Consider the following 16,579-nt stretch of genomic DNA (forward strand, 5'->3'; position numbering starts at 1 on the left):
CCAATGATACCAATAAATACGCGGATGTTACACAGTGTAGATGATGTTCTTGGAGTGAAGAGGAAATGGTAAAAACAAACCTTTGTTCTATGGATGTTTACCAGGTTCGTATACACCTGCATATATTCACCGGATCTGAAGCAAAGAGTCTTTGAGAGTGCAACAACACCTACTGTCCGTCTCATCCTCCTACAAAAATGTTTTTGTAGATAATTTCAGTTGTGTTTGACGTAAGAAGCAAAGTAAAAGCGTTTTGGAAATAAGAAAATAATACTATTTTTGTGACCAATTTAGAAAACAATCGGCTCAGAAATAAATAACTTGTAGTAAATTCTATATCCCCCAAAAAGGCGTTCCCTGTGGGATGGACTGTAGAAGAATGCCTGCATGTTTTGTAAACACTTGGCGCCACTCTTCCTGTTAATTAAAACGCCTATTAAAATGTTGACAGACTCCATTATCAAGCATGTCGTATATACAGTGATAAGGTGAGCAAATACCTAGCTGAAACCAGGCATGGTGCTTATAAAACGTTTAGAGTCTAGATTCGAGACTCTAATAGTCTGAGACACTAATGTCATGACAACGCCATACAAATTGTATGTGTGTGACGTCATTAAAGATTAAGTCAGGACTCTTAAAAGTTTAATATGCACGGGTCCAGGATTTTCAACTGAACAATGAGAAAAAGAAAAGCAACACTTGATATTGAAACAAACCAGGACAAGTACACTCATAACATCAGTGTTGAATGGACAGACCATCAAGTGTACTCTCCGCTCATTTTATTTGTGTCAAACTAGATATCCCACTTTTCTGACTTAATGATGCCTCTTACCTCAGTAAAGGAAAGTGTGCAAAGTATCCGCTTCCAGTGGCATTAAAGGTACGTTGACCTCAAGTTAATTTGAGCACAAAACAACCGCCGGTGGTGGGGGGATAGTAGGTGGTTACAAGTGCCTCTTAAAGGGACATTCCTGAGTTTGGGGCAATTTTAAAGATGTTATTGACTAACAGTGACTTTTTAACGATTGTAATTGCATATCAAATATATTTTACTGCATAAAATATTAATGGCTGTATAGTAAACTTATTTCTGATCGTTGTAATATTTGTACTAGGTTAAATTTCGTTTTATTTCCTTTTTTTTTTTTCTTTTTTTTTGTACGTACGAAATTATTTGAAAACAAAATCCAGTTTGGACTTCTTACAAATATTAAGACGACCAGAAACACATTGAATATACAGACACTGATACTGTAAACAAGAAAATATATTTAATGTGTAAGTTTAAGCATAGAAATATTTTATTAGTCGGAAACATCTTACAATGCAGCACCCATAATTTTTGCCTGTCTACACTGGTACTGACCTATAGAATGAATGAATGAATGAATGTTTAACGACACCCCAGCACGAAAAATACATCGGCTATTGGGTGTCAAACTATGGTAATGCAAATAAATAAAGTGATGATCAACATCAATATAAAAATTCAAAGTTCAAACAAAAACAGTGTAAAGAACTGTACAAAAATACAAATACAAATATCACAGAATTTTACGGACACTGAATTTTACTCTAAACTTCAATTTGTGCTGTATTGGCCATTCTCCAAGAGAATGTTACACCCCTGCACCACGGTGAGGTTACAGCACGCGCAGGGGTTGACCTATAGGGTATTAAGCATTACAAGTGCAAGACATGTCATAAAGCAGGGCCGTAGATAGGTGGGGTTTTTTGTTGTTGTTGTTGGGTTTGTTTTGTTGTTTGTTTTGTTGTTGTTGAGATGGGGGGGGGGGGGGGGGGGGGGGGGGCAGATAAATTCTTGGAATGCAAGAGGGTCCAAGGGCATGATCCAGGATATTCTGAAATCTAATGGCTCTCAAATATCAGCCATTTCAGGGAGGTTGCATACTTAAAACGTCAATATCAATAACCAGTAAATAGTCATGATCGAGTTGGTCATTTGGTTGTAAATTCCTCTGTTGTCTTCTTTAGAGCACCGCAGGAACTGCGTTCGTGATTTATTTTACGAACGTATTATTATATACAAACATTTCATAACTAGATAAATTAAACCTGTATACAGGTCAGAGACAAGCCAATTCAAAAGTAGTTAATAGTCTAAAACTCCTTAAACGGTTAAGAAGATAATTTTATTTAAGTTTCTATAATTTTTTCCGGATATATTTGCCCCTTTGCCCCCCCCCCCCCCCGCTAGCTACGGCCCTGCAAAGATAGCTACGTGTATAGTCTCATTGGCTACATGTTAGTGTGTTGGTAGGTACTGAGTGTAAAGGTCAATTCATACTTTGATTGTCGACCTCATGCGAAACTGGAATAAATAAACATATTAGGTAAACTAAAACACAATGAACAAACGCGCACTAAAATTTAATATCTCCAAACCCTTAGTGAGTGCTCCGCAAGGCTCATTGGGTAGGTGTAAAGTGATCCATAACTGGTTCAACAAAGGTCATGGTTTGTGCTATCCTGCCTGTGGGAAGCGCAAATAAAAGATCCCTTGCTGCCTGTCGTAAAAGAGTAGCCTATGTGGCGACAGCGGGTTTCCTCTAAAAAAAAACAGTGTCAGAATGATAAGATAAAAAATCAATGTGCTCTAAAACTTTACTCTATTTTTTTAAATTTAATAGAAAGAAAGAAATGTTTTATTTAACGACGCACTCAACACATTTTATTTACGGTTATATGGCGTCAGACATATGGTTAAGGACCACACAGATTTTGAGAGGAAACCCGCTGTCGCCACTATATGGGCTACTCTTCCGATTAGCAGCAAGGGATCTTTTATTTGCGCTTCCAACAGGCAGGATAGCACAAACCATGGTCTTTGTTGAACCAGTTATGGATCACTGGTCGGTGCAAGTGGTTTACACCTACCCATTGAGCCTTGCGGAGCACTCACTCAGGGTTTAGAGTCGGTATCTGGATTAAAAATCTCATGCCTCGACTGGGATCCGAACCCAGTACCTACCAGCCTGTAGACCGATGGCCTACCACGACGCCACCGAGGCCGGTAAATTAAATTTAATATGAACTGTGTTAAAATCATATTGAATTTACTGAAAACAAACGAGGATTTGATTTCAACAGAAGCGAGACACTGGGCGAGTCAACTACAGGCCCGTAGCATGGTGGACATTATGTGTGCGTGGGGGGGGGGGGGGGGGGGGGGAATTGAACGAGCGCGAGGTATTTGGGGGCGGGCGGGGGGGGGGGGGGGGGTCGTGGGCATGATTCAAAGGTTATTTGCTCTTTACTGTAGCTCTCACCGTTAATCTCGATCCGTTAGTCTCGCAACAACTTTTACATTCAGTCGAGATGTAAAGGTTATCAAAAAAAAAAGGCCAAAATTATTGGGGGGGGCCGGACCCCCTGGCCAAACCCCCCCCCCCACGCGACGTACTTGAACTACTAGCTTAAGACCACTACCGACGTCTCTCTTACTAACCAACTAACAACTAACAACTAACCCACTGTCCTGGACAGACAGCCCAGATAGGTAGCTGAGGTGTGTACTCAGGACAGCGTCCTTTAACCTTAATTGGATATAAGCACGAAAATAAGTTGAAATGAATGAATGAATGAATGAATGAATGAATGATGTCCCAATAGCCGATGATTAACTGATCAATGTGCTCTAGTGGTGTCGTTAAACACAACAAACTAACACTTCAGACAAGTACAGTAACCACTAAATCACACTATATCATATCGAAGAGTCGTGTTCTTTATCCACGTCGAGCCAACTTTAATTTCAAATCTCTGCTCAAATATGAAATTCAAATGCGTCGCGGATTGTTGAACGTGTCACCTGCAACAATTTGCAATTAATTTATCGTCAAAATCAATGGAAATCTCTGCACGGAAGAGGGCAAGCATAACCGAGTGGGAACCGGTCGATTGAATCATTATTTTCTCGCTCATTATTGCGGCTGGGACGCTGAAGCGTAACTAAAACCGAAGTACTGGTATTGATTGCACAATGAATGACTTCGCTTTCTTTATTATTTCTGCCGTGATCGTTTTGAAACGACAAGCTCTTTCGCCAAGCTAAAAAAAAATTTAAAAACCACCTCACCGCTTTCACATCTATGCCGAGATTGTCAAACAAACCCGCTATTAGATGTTGGAAATTAGATTTCTGCAACATGAGTGCCATGCACTGTAATGAGTTTTCTGGTTTACAGACCGGAGGCGGGACGTGGTTCTGTTGTAACAAGTGCTCCATTGATGAACGGTCGGTCTAGGATCGATCCCCATCGTCCGTAAGCGCTTTTGTTCCAGCCAGTGTTCCACAACCGGTGTAAAAAAAAAGCGTGGTGTGTACTATCCTGTATGTTGGAAGGAAATGTTTTATTTAACAATGCACTGTGCACATTTTATTTACGGTTATATGTCGTCAGACATATCATATGGTTAGGACCACACAGATATAGAGAGAGGAAAGCTGCTGTCGCCACTTCATAGGCTACTCTTTTCGATCAGCAGCAAGGAATCTGTGAAATGCTGCATATAAAATAGCCCTTGCTGCTAATAGGAAAGACTAGCCCATTGGTTTTCTCTTATCATTATCTGTGGTCTGACGTCATATTGACCTATCGGTAACCGTAATTAAAATGTGTAGACTCTGGTGCTGTCATTAAACAAACAAACAAACAAACATAGTTTCAGACAAAACCCTCTATATTTTCCAATTAGCAACAAGAGATCTTTTGTATTTGTTTTCCCGCAGACAGGACAGCACATATCACAGGTTTTGTTATAGCCTACTAGTCGTGTCGTTTAACAAAACAAACTTTTAACTTTAGCAAACTCCGGAATGGTCAATCGATGGAAATTACTTCGCCTGACACGGTGCGGGACTCGAGAACGCTAATAACCCGCACAATATCATTATTTTCGCGAATAATTGGACAAGACGTCGTATTTAGCCAATACTGTTCCATATTTATCAACCCTCTGGCTCACGCTGCTTTCCATATCAATAAGTCTCCACTCGCAAATGGACGTCACGACTAAGAAAAAGGTTTAGCAAGACTAACGGAAAGGTTTAGCGAGACTAAAAGAGAGGTTTAGCGAGACTAAAAGAGAGGTTTAGCGAGACGGGAACCTTTCGCTGCTCTGCAAATGACTGCCTTGACAGATATTAGACAAGTGAATAATCGGACATTACGACAGAATTGTATCCGTTTAATTGGCTCTGTCAAAACATGTTTGCTTGATTTTTGGTCGATGTTGACAAGCCAATTTCGTAGGGGATGGTTAAACGACAATGTCAGAAGAATATTGCATTATCGGTCGTGACCTGTTTTTTGTTCCGAGAGTAATTTACATAACTAATTACTGCAACTCTAAGGATGTGTACATATTCCAGCTACTTTCTTAAAGATGCAGTATACAGACTGGGAAAAAAGTTTCTTTTGTTTAACGGCACCACTAGAGCACATTGATTTATTAATCATCGGCTATTGGATGTCAAACATTCGGTAATTTTGACATATAGACTTAGAGAGGAAACCCGCTACATTTGTTTCCATTAGTAGCAAGGGATCTTTTATATGCACCATCCCACAAACAGGATAGCACATACTACGACCTTTGATACATCAGTCGTGGTGCACTGGCTGGGACGAGAAATAGCCCAATGGGCCCACTGACAGGGATCAATCTCACACCGACCGCACATCAAGCGAGCGCTTTACCACTGGACTACGTCCCGCCCGTCGCAAATGGGGAATTGCCAAAAAAGGGGGGAGGGTGGCAAGGAGGGGCAGTTGCCTCCCTTGAATATCTCCCTTTTTTTTTTTTTTACTCCAGAAAATAGCATACACGTCTCAGGGTTTAATTTGTATAGTGTTTCATTTGTTTATAAAAGGTAGTGCCCACCCCCCACCCCCCGTATTTTGATCAGGGTACGGCCCTGGAGAAGAAAAAAAAACAACAGATAAATAAGAAGCCGTTCAAATTCAAAATGTGACATGACGCGTTAATTTGTTTTCTGTTAGGAAATAACATGATTTGGTTGTAATGTTTATGGACAAACAATTCAAGGCATAATCTTTGTATTTCTGAAGCAAGAACTAATAAATACATTTGGTCACTATGCAACTTTGATTCTGGCTCTTTAAAGCTGCTATGACGGCAATGTTTTTTTATCGGCAAGTAATAAAGCGTATACAATAAATCATCCACTTCTGTCTCCGTGTTATTGCAACAGAAAAATCAACCTTCGTTTAACGAACCAACAGTTAAACAGGAAAAATCCCGCTAGCTGCTATCAGTAGGATAACTTTATCAACACGGGAGGGGGGGGGGGGGGGGGGGCGGGACGTAGCTCAGTGGTACAGCGCTCGCTCGATGCGCGGTCGGTCTGGGATCGATCCCCGTCGGTGGGCCCATTGGGCTATTTCTCGTCACAGCCAGTGCACCACGACTGGTATATCAAAAGGCCGTGGTATGTACTACCCTGTCTGTGGGATGATGCATATAAAGGATCCCTGAGCCATTCATTGCGGCTGAACCATCAACAAAAGATCAAACTTTAGACCAGCCTGTATCCAGATACGACTTATAATGTACAGTTGGAAAGAAAAACATTGAATCCAAGCGCGTGTGCAGGGATTTTTGCAGGGGGGGGGGGGGGGGGTCTAGACTGTGGCAACCAAAGTTTCTAGAGGGGTTGAGTCATTCTCCCCCAGGAAATATATTGAAACAAAAAAGAAATTTTGCTTGAGTGGAGGGAGGTTTCGACCCTCGAAATCTCCACCCCTGCACACGCGGCTGGATCTTAAAAAGACCGACAGCAGAGGGTAACTGCAGCCAATACCCTCATCGACGGTGTCAGAAAATTAACCGTGTTACTCACACTTAAACCCATATTGCTGACTTTTAGTCACATATTACATGTGGCTATTTCTCGTTTCACGACTTCTATATAAAAGGCCGTGGTATGTGTCATCCTGTCTGTAGGATAGTGCATACAAAAGATCCCTTGCTACTAATGAAAAAATGTACCGGGTTTGGGCTATTTCTCGTCCCAGCCAGTGCTCCACGACTGATGTATCAAAGGTCGTAGTATGTGATATCCTGTTTGTGGGATGGTGCATATAAAAGATCCCTTGCTACTAATGGAAACAAATGTAGCGGGTTTCCTCTCTAAGTCTATATGTCAAAATTACCGAATGTTTGACATCCAATAGCCGATGATTAATAAATCAATGTGCTTTAGTGGTGTCGTTAAACAAAACAAACCTCTTCTTTCTCTGTCTCTCTCTCTCCCTCTCTCCCTCTCTCTCTCTCTCTCTCTCTCTCTCTCTCTCCCCTCTCTCTCTCTCCCTCCCTCCCCCCCCCCCTCCCTCTCTCTCTCTCTCTCTCTCTCTCTCTCTCTCTCTCTCTCTCTCTCTCTCTCTCTCTCTCTCTCTCTCTCTCTCTCTCTCTCTCTCTCTCTAAGAAATCAGTTAGAAAAAGCCGTACACAGGACTTTGACATTGACATTTTTCTTTCCTTGTTATTTAGTCTCTAATCTCACACGTAATTGTACCCTTCTGCCTTACTGTCCTTACTGAACTCTTCACTGGGAGGCGAATAGTTCCATGTATGGCTTCCTCTAGTCTCGTTAATGAACAGCTGCAGTCTCGTTCATTTTTCTAGTGCGCCTAGCGGGCTGTCCTGCTCGGGCCAAGTGCCCGGAGACGAAAAAACATTCGCTGATTTGACACTCACCCACCCCCAAAAAGGAAAGAAAAGGAAAGTTTGTTTTATTTAAGGACGCCACTAGAGAACATTGATTTTTTATCTTATCGGCTATTGGACGTCAAACATAATATTATGGTCATTCTGACACTGTTTTTTAGAGGAAACCCGCTGTCGCCACATATGCTACTCTTTTACGACAGGCAGCAAGGGATCTTTTATTTGCGCTTCCTCTCTCCACAGGCAAGATAGCACAAACCATGGCCTTTGTTGGACCAATTATGGATCACTGGTCGGTGCAAGTAGTTTACACCTACCCATTGAGCCTTGCGGAGCAATCACTCAGGGTTTAGAGTCGGTATCTGGAATAAAAAATCCCATTCCTCGACTGGGATCCGAACCCAGTACCTACCAGCCTGTAGACCGATGGCCTAACCACGACGCCACCGAGGCCGGTCCAAAAAGGAAGGAATAAATTTGAATGCACTGATTGTAATTATGGAGAATGTTTGTGAAGAATTACGTACTCTTTTCACGGATGGTTTTCCAGGGCGACCAACCTAATGGAAAACATTTTCCGGAATTTTCTGATATTTTCATTTTAACGCGCGAACGCCCTTTTCAAAACAATATTTTAAAGCGAGCGAAAACGCCATTTTCATATTTAAAAAAAATAATTTAAACAGTGCAAAAAATGCCATGTTTGATATATACATGTATTTGTAAAATAACAACAACCAGAGAGATACGGTACATAACAATACAGATTTGTATTATTTATTGGAATGTTATGTATTGAATAGTAAAAGTATAAATCAATCCACATAAGTTGCACACTTTTTCTTTCTTTTTAGGCATAGTCCTACTTTGTGGTTTGTCTAGTAAAACATGCTAAATAGATTCATTCAAATAAAGTTACTATACCTAGTACAGTGATTAACAGCATTAAACAAGTGCATGCTTTGTCACTTGTAAATGAGTATATAATTATTTGCATGCGAATGTGAACTTCCGCGTTTAAAGCGGCAGTATCCGGAATATTTTTATTATTTGTACAGTGGCCAGCTGTTGGCATACGCGTTACATGTAAGGAGGTGTTACTAATTACGTAACGCTTTAGGGGTAGAGGAAGAGGGTACTGTGTTCGATTTACGTAACATTTTTTAAGACTATATGTTATTTTTATTCATTACTTCAAAAAGGTGTTTTTTGGAAATGCGCGGGGGGGGGGGGGGGGTTAACGACATCAAAGTTAGAGCATATTGATTTAATAATCATCCGACGCCATACAACCGTAAATAAAATGTGTTGAGTGTGTCCGTTTAATATGAAAGAAATAATAGACGAAAATCAATTTTATTCTATTTCCGACACTTCTATAGTACCGTATCCTCAACCGAACGTTCTTCGTATAGTGCAAGATTTCTCTGTTAATTTTTTTAGACGAACCCTACAATTTGAAATCGGCAAACGCACGTGTTAACTGAAACTGACAACAGGCTGTCGTTTGTGTTTTGCCGAGCTATGGCTGCACAAGCGACGAATCGAGCGTATACTTTTGACAATATCCGTTCATAGCGAACACACACGAGTTTTTTAAAAGTGCATTTGAGCTTGTATTTTATATTTGTACATGATGTTATAATATGGTAACCAGACACTGTAACTTTAAAAAAAAGAGTAGAATAGAATAGAATAGATGTTTAACGATACCCCAGCATACAAAAAAATCGGCTATTAGGTGTCACACTATGGTAAATGCAAAGTATAACCTTAAAACACACACACACACACACACACACACACACACACACACCAAAAATCACTATTAAAAAAAACCCCCAAAAAACACCCACACTATATTAGCAAATATCGTATTACAGTTTAAGACTCCCACCTACAGATTAGTAATAAAGTGACAAACAAATTTGGGACTAATGTTATTTTTATGTAGGTACATTGCCACATTTGCGCTATTTCATCATATACATGTAGTGGGGGCGAACTGATTTGTGGCGAACTGGCTCGAGGACATAACGTCTGGTACCCACATTAAGACTGGCTGCCGTTCTGCATTACGCTTACATTATTATATAGAGTACCACTCTTGAGGTGCCAGTGTAAAGAAAAATGGCGGCAATAACTAATGGTTTGTTTATAGTTTAACTTACTTGAATAAAATAACATCGGCAGTTAAATTAATGTCATGGATGGGTTACAGATCACTGGTGGCCAAATATTATTTAGTGAAATGTTGCATGTGAAAGCAAATGGAAAGATGAGATGTGCATCCGTTTCTTTTATTATTGTACGATCGCATCGTTCTTCTGTTACATAGTCAGGTTTTCACCCATCATGGCGAAATTGCATGCATCGCCATTGAACCGATGCTTGCCACGTAAGAACATAAGTATATGATATTTCAAATATTAAAATGAATACATAAACTACTCGAGTATAAAAAGTAAGAAAAAAAATTCAATATATGGCTTCAGTTTACTCGATTGTCAAAAACATTTTCATTGGTCGGCTCTTGACAAATGCAGCCAATCGGTGGCGTCGTGGTTAGGTCATCGGTCTACAGACTGGTAGGTACTGGGTTCGGATCCCAGTCGAGGCATGGGATTTTTAATCCAGATACCGGCTCCAAACCCTGAGTGAGTGCTCCGCAAGGCTCAGTGGGTAGGTGTAAACCACTTGCACCGACCAGTGATCCATAACTGGTTCAACAAAGGTCATGGTTTGTGCTATCCTGCCTGTGGAAAGCGCAAATAAAGATTCCTTGCTGTCTGTCGTAAAAGAGTAGCCTATGTGGCCACAGCGGGTTTCCTTTATAAAAAAAAAACAGTGTCAGAATTACCATATGTTTGACGTCCAATAGCAGATGATAAGATAAAAAATCAATGTGCTCTAGTGGCGTCGTTAAATAAAACAAAACGTTTTTTTTTTTTTTTTTTTTTTTTTTTTGGGTAATGCCACAGAACTGTAGACAATACAGAGTTCAATCTTGAAATGAGAGATAAATATATTTTAAAAATATATATAGTGAATTTGAAAACAATTCCGGATATTTGGCATCAATTCCGGAATTTCCGAGTACGGGACGAAAGAAAATTTCGAAAAATTCCGGAAAGTTGGTCGTCCTGATTTGCCGTCTAGTAATAATTACCAAACCAAACAACCATAAATACAAACAAAAAATCTTCCTTCGTATTATGGATCAAATTATGTCATCATAACAAGGAAAGCTATGGTGTATTGGCGAGTATTGTGTAATTTTGAACGGGGTGGTGGTCTTGTGTCACAAAACTTTAAATGGGAGAGGGAGTATAAAAGTACAATTGATAAACAATTGATAAATCAAAGTATAATTGATAAACAATTGATAAATCAATGTGCAATTGTTAAATAATCTTTTAGTGTGAAATATATATTGTCTATTATAGCAGCTTTCTCACCGTTAAAGGGACTATGTCAAAGTTGCAATAATGGCAGCTCCCGCCATAAATATTTATAAATTTTTGCTTTGAAATATAAAGTTTATACCTTTAGCTATATGCCTATACAAATTTTTACAGCTAAATAATTCCATTTACTAGCATTAAAAAATATTTGGTGTAGGGATCTTGAGATTGTGTCGCACGCATTAACTAATGACGTCACTGTTTTATGCGTGCATATTCAACACACTACGTTCACCCAGTCAACTGACAAAACAAATAAAGACGGTGCTATATTTAGCCATAAATTATGCGGGAAACCCCTCTTTTCGTCCAATGCAAGACGTTTTAAAATGATTATTCTTGAGTTAATTATGTAAAGATTATGCGTGGGATCGATTAATTAGTAATTATTTATTGCAAATAAATGTAAAAATAACGAAATATTGTAGTTTCAACTTTGACATAGCCCCTTTAAATTACGTAGTTGCAAGCAGTGTTCGACAAATGTGTGGCCTTAACGAGGCCACTCGCGTGGACATATCGATCGGACTTTAAACTTTTAGATCTGCGTTCAAAATTTTATGTCGAAGTTACTTCTTTTTTTCTAATATTATTAAATAGTCCGATCCTCTCTTCTTTCTCTTATTTAATTTTGGACTATCCTTCTAAAATGCTCCAAATTATATAAATATTCGGCCGAGCAGTCAATTCTTTTTCATTTTTGGCTTGTAACCTTTTTATTATTTTTTATTTAATCTATTAACTTCTTTACTGATTGCTATTTTCAAAATTCTGCCCATTTTCACCCCCCCCCCCCCCCCCCCTCCATCCCGAGTCAGGACACCGATCTTATCGGAGGTCGGACTCGGGATGGGCGTGTTCGAAACCCTAGTGGTATATGGGCACGTTAAACTAGTTATCATCATCATCGACAAATGTTTGATAAAGTTACTAGCCCTCACAAAATCTTTGGCTAGTTCCCTGGGTATTACAATGATACAGTTGATACTTTCCACTAGACCAAAACAAACATTCACTAGCCGAGACCGAGGGCTAGTGGGTTTTTCGAACCCTGGTTGCAACATCTTGCTCAGACTATCAGTTCAGGCAAACATAACGCAGGGCTTCTAGAATTTTTATATATTCCACTAGCCATGGGATCAGAGATTTAAAACATTTTACTAGCTACGATTAAAAATTCACTAGCCCTACTTTCCTTTAAGTTAATATAATTGTACTTATAATCAGACATGTTACCTAAACATAGGGGGTGGAGTGGGCGGTCAGGATAGTCATTTACAAAATAGACTTTACTGCAATATTTGATTAAACAAATTCACCAGCCGTCGGGCATGGCAATAGTAGTTGTTTAGTAGCCCGACATTGAATATCACTAGCCATGGGAGTGGGGCTACCATAATCTAGAAGCTCTGCATAATGTATTTTGGATATTTGTAGTTCAAAAATAAATTTTATGCAATAATGGTTTTACTATAAGCGGGATCTGGCTCAGTCGGTAGGCGCTCGTCTAGGCTGTTTGCATTATAGGATCGAACCACCTCATTGCACCCATTCTCCGTTTTATTCCCGCGTCCCAACCAGTGCCACACGACTGGTATATCAAAGGTCGTGGTATGTACTACCCTGTCTGTGGGATGGTGCATATAAAAGATTCCTTGCTACTAATGGAAAACTGTTGCGAATTTCCTCTCTAAGACTATATAGAACAGGGTAGTACATACCACGACCGTATATATATATATATATATATATGTGTGTGTGTGTGTGTGTGTGTGTGTCAAAATTACCAAATGTTAGGGATCCAATAGCCGATGGTTAAATGTTTGGGGTGGGGTGGGGGAGGGGGATCGGAAGGGGTTAGAGAGAGGCAGTAGATCTCGTTTAATAAGAGAGTATGTAGTAGTATTGGTACAAAGTGCTCCTACTGGTAGCAGCTAATGAGAATTTCCCTATTAGCTCATTTGGTAGAGCGCTGGACTCTCGTACTGAGAGACCGTGGTTCGAATCCCCTCAGTGTAGGTTGGTTCTTCTGTTACAATTATACAAGACGTTTGAGATGAGGGGCATATTTCAGATCTATGGGTCTGTATAACGAGGGTTACTATCGACACGTCGAGATCTACTGAAGACACTGAATCAAGTAAGTATGTATAACGGAGTTTAATATCCATACCCCGCGTTGTGCTTGAGACAAATCGACTGTGATGGTGAAAGTGGCAGACATGACAATGTTTTCCTGAGACGCTAATTCTATAGACGTCGCCCGAGGGCCACGGGTTACAGAAATAACTTCAACGTTTTCATGTCATTTGACATCAGTTAGAGACAGATTGGTGGGGGGTGTCATATCTTAGAAGCTTTTCGGCAATCTGTCAGCAAAAGACAAAGAACGCGTATAAAGTGAAACGGTCAACGAACATAGTTCTCATTAACTCGGGCCGCCTACCTGCTTGTTAGCCTATTTTAGTCGTTTTATTTTTAACTTGATTTTCGTGTTTATATACAATTTAGGGGCGGGACGTAGCCCAGTGGTAAAGCGCTTGCTTAATGCGCGGTCAGTCTTGGATCGAATCCCCGTCGGTGGGCCCATTGGGCTATTTCTCGTTCCAACCAGTGCACCACTACTGGTATATAAAATGTCGTAGCATGTGCTGTTCTGTCTGTGGCAGACATGACAATGTTTTCTGTTAAAGGTACTGTCCTGAGTTTGCAGCTATTGTAAAAAAAACATTAACAGTGGGGGCAGGGGGGGGAGGGGGGCGATTAAAATACTGTATTGGGAAAATTTTCTTACTTAGAATACCAGTGTCTGTGTATCCAATGTATTTGCGGTCATGTGCTAATGGTGATTATAAAAGATCCCATGTTACTAATGGAAAATCGTGGCTGGTTTCCTCTCTAAGACTATCTTTCAAAATTACCAAATATTTGACATCCAATAGCTGATTAATAAATGTATCCCAGTGGTAAAGTGCTCGCCTGATGCGCGGTCAGTCTAGGATCAATTCGGTGGGCCGTTGGACTAGTTCTCCTTCCAGCCAGTGCACCACAAATGGGATGGGGTGTTGCATATAAAATATCCCTTGCTACTAATGGGGTAATGTAGCAGGTTTTCTCTCTAAGACTATATTTCAGAATTACCAATTGTTTAACATCTAATAGCCGATGATTAATGCACATATATGTTCTAGTGGTTCCTTAAACAAAACAAACTTTAATATAACATTGAAACAATCAAAAGTAATTGTAAATACATATATACTTAGTACTAAACTACTACGATAAATCCACGCATAAAACATGACTGGAAACACAGCAATTCTAAGACTAATAAAGAATGAATGAATGAATGTTTAACGACACCCCAGCACAAAAAATACATCGGCTATTGGGTGTCAAACTATGGTAATGCAAACAAATAAAGTGATGATCAACATCAATATAAAAATTCAAGGTTTAAACAAAAACAGTGTAAAGAACTGTGCAAAAACACAAATATCACAGAATTTTACGGATACTGAATTTTCTCAAAACTTAAATTTTGTGCTGTATTGGCCATTCTCAAAGAGAATGTTACACCCCTGCACCACGGTGAGGTTACAGCACACGCAGGGGGACTAATAAAGAAGACAAATTATGGTTTTGAAATCAAAGTGAACTGTTAAATGAATGAATGAATGAATGAATGTTTAACGACACCCCAGCATAAAAATAGACATCGGCTATTAGGTGTCAAACAAATTAAACACATAATTATTATTTTCATTAAAAAATAAATTATTATATAATGTAAAAAAAAAAAAAAAAAAATAGTGTAAAGATCTGTGGAGAAAGTACAATACAATACAAAAATTCAAGGTAAGTATATTTTAAAACTTTGTATAAAAATCAATATGTTTTAAAAACTTTAAGTAAATGCAATTTTACTAACAGAAGGAATAAGGTATGTCTCTTAAAGAGGGATATAGAGCTTAAAAACCCTTAGATGTGTACAAAATAGACTTAAATGAAGCATTTGACAAGTTTCGATTATTTTCACTATCCGTCGGGCATAGCGATAGTAGTTATTTACTAGCCCAACAATGAATATCACTAGCCATGGGAGTGGGGCTACCATAATCTAGACGCCCTGTCATTTCTCGTCCGATTCAGATGATTACTGTTCAAGGTACTGTCCTGAGTTTGCAGCTATTGTAAAAAAAAACCATTAACAGTGGGGGGGGGGGGGGGGGGGGGGGGGGGGGGCGATTAAAATACTGTATTGGGAAAATTTTCTTACTTAGAATACCAGTGTCTGTGTATCCAATGTATTTGCGGTCATGTGCTAATGTTTATAGCAGTCTTTTTTATATTTTACTTTGTAATATATATTTTCACAAGTACGAAATTATTGGGAGGTAAAATCCGGTTAGGGCTACTCCAAACATTAGTACAATACCAAACTCCTTGCACTAGTCTAAGCTACTGATATTCCAAACAGGAAAGTATCATTAATATGTACTTTTAGTCATCAAAGAGACTCCGTATGTCGTAAACACGTTACAATGGCAGCAAACTGGGGGCAGTCGCTTTAATTATGTGTGCAGATGTCTGTTGTAGCAGTACACGCGATTCTTACCTACCACAGTCACAACTTAAAGGGACATTCCTGAGTTTGCTGCACTGTAATATGTTTCCGACTAATAAAATATTTCTACGATTAAACTTACATATTATATATATTTTCTTGTTTAGAATATCAGTGTTTGTATATTCAATGTGTTTCTCGTCGTCTTAATATTTGTAAGAAGCCCAAACTGGATTTTGTCTACAGATAATTTCGTACGTACGAAAAATTATATTTTAGGAAATGAAATTAAATTTAACCTAGTACATATATTAGAACAATCAGAAACACGTTTGCTATACAGCCACTAATATTTTATGCAGAAAAATATATTTGATATGTAATTACAATCGTTAAAAGGTCTCCGATAGTCGATAACATCTTGAAAATTGCAGCAAACTCAGGAATGTCCCTTTAACTTGATCTCTGCTGTATTCATCTCAACTGGACTTTGACCTAGCACGTGCCTTCTAGTTCTTAAAGGGCGGGACGTAGCCCAGTGGTAAAGCGCTCGCTTGATGCGCGGTCGGTTTGGGATCGATTCCCGTCAGTGGGCCCATTGGGCTATTTCTCGCTCCAGCCAGTGCACCACGACTGGTACATCAAAGGTCGTGGTATGTGCTATCCTGTCTATGGGATGGTGCATATAAAAGATCCCTTGCTGCTAATCGAATAGAGTAGCCCATGAAGTGGCGACAGCGGGTTTTCTCCTTCAATATATGTGTGATTTCCGACGCCATATAACCGTAAATAAAATCCAAATATTTGTTTTCAGCTTGAATGTTGTTTT

At 39.4% G+C, this 16,579-nt stretch overlaps 1 long non-coding RNA gene across 1 annotated transcript in view; it reads left to right on the forward strand.

Moving 5' to 3' along the window:
* The first annotated feature begins 669 nt into the window (after positions 1-669).
* The window catches only part of LOC121384994, a 30,897-nt gene continuing 14,987 nt past the window's right edge, over positions 670-16,579 (forward strand). The window contains exon 1 of the long non-coding RNA XR_005959488.1: positions 670-886. This is a non-coding gene — a long non-coding RNA (uncharacterized LOC121384994). The remainder of the gene's footprint in view (positions 887-16,579) is intronic.

Source organism: Gigantopelta aegis, chromosome 11 (genome assembly GCF_016097555.1).
Source record: "Gigantopelta aegis isolate Gae_Host chromosome 11, Gae_host_genome, whole genome shotgun sequence".
NCBI lineage: Eukaryota > Metazoa > Mollusca > Gastropoda > Neomphalida > Peltospiridae > Gigantopelta > Gigantopelta aegis.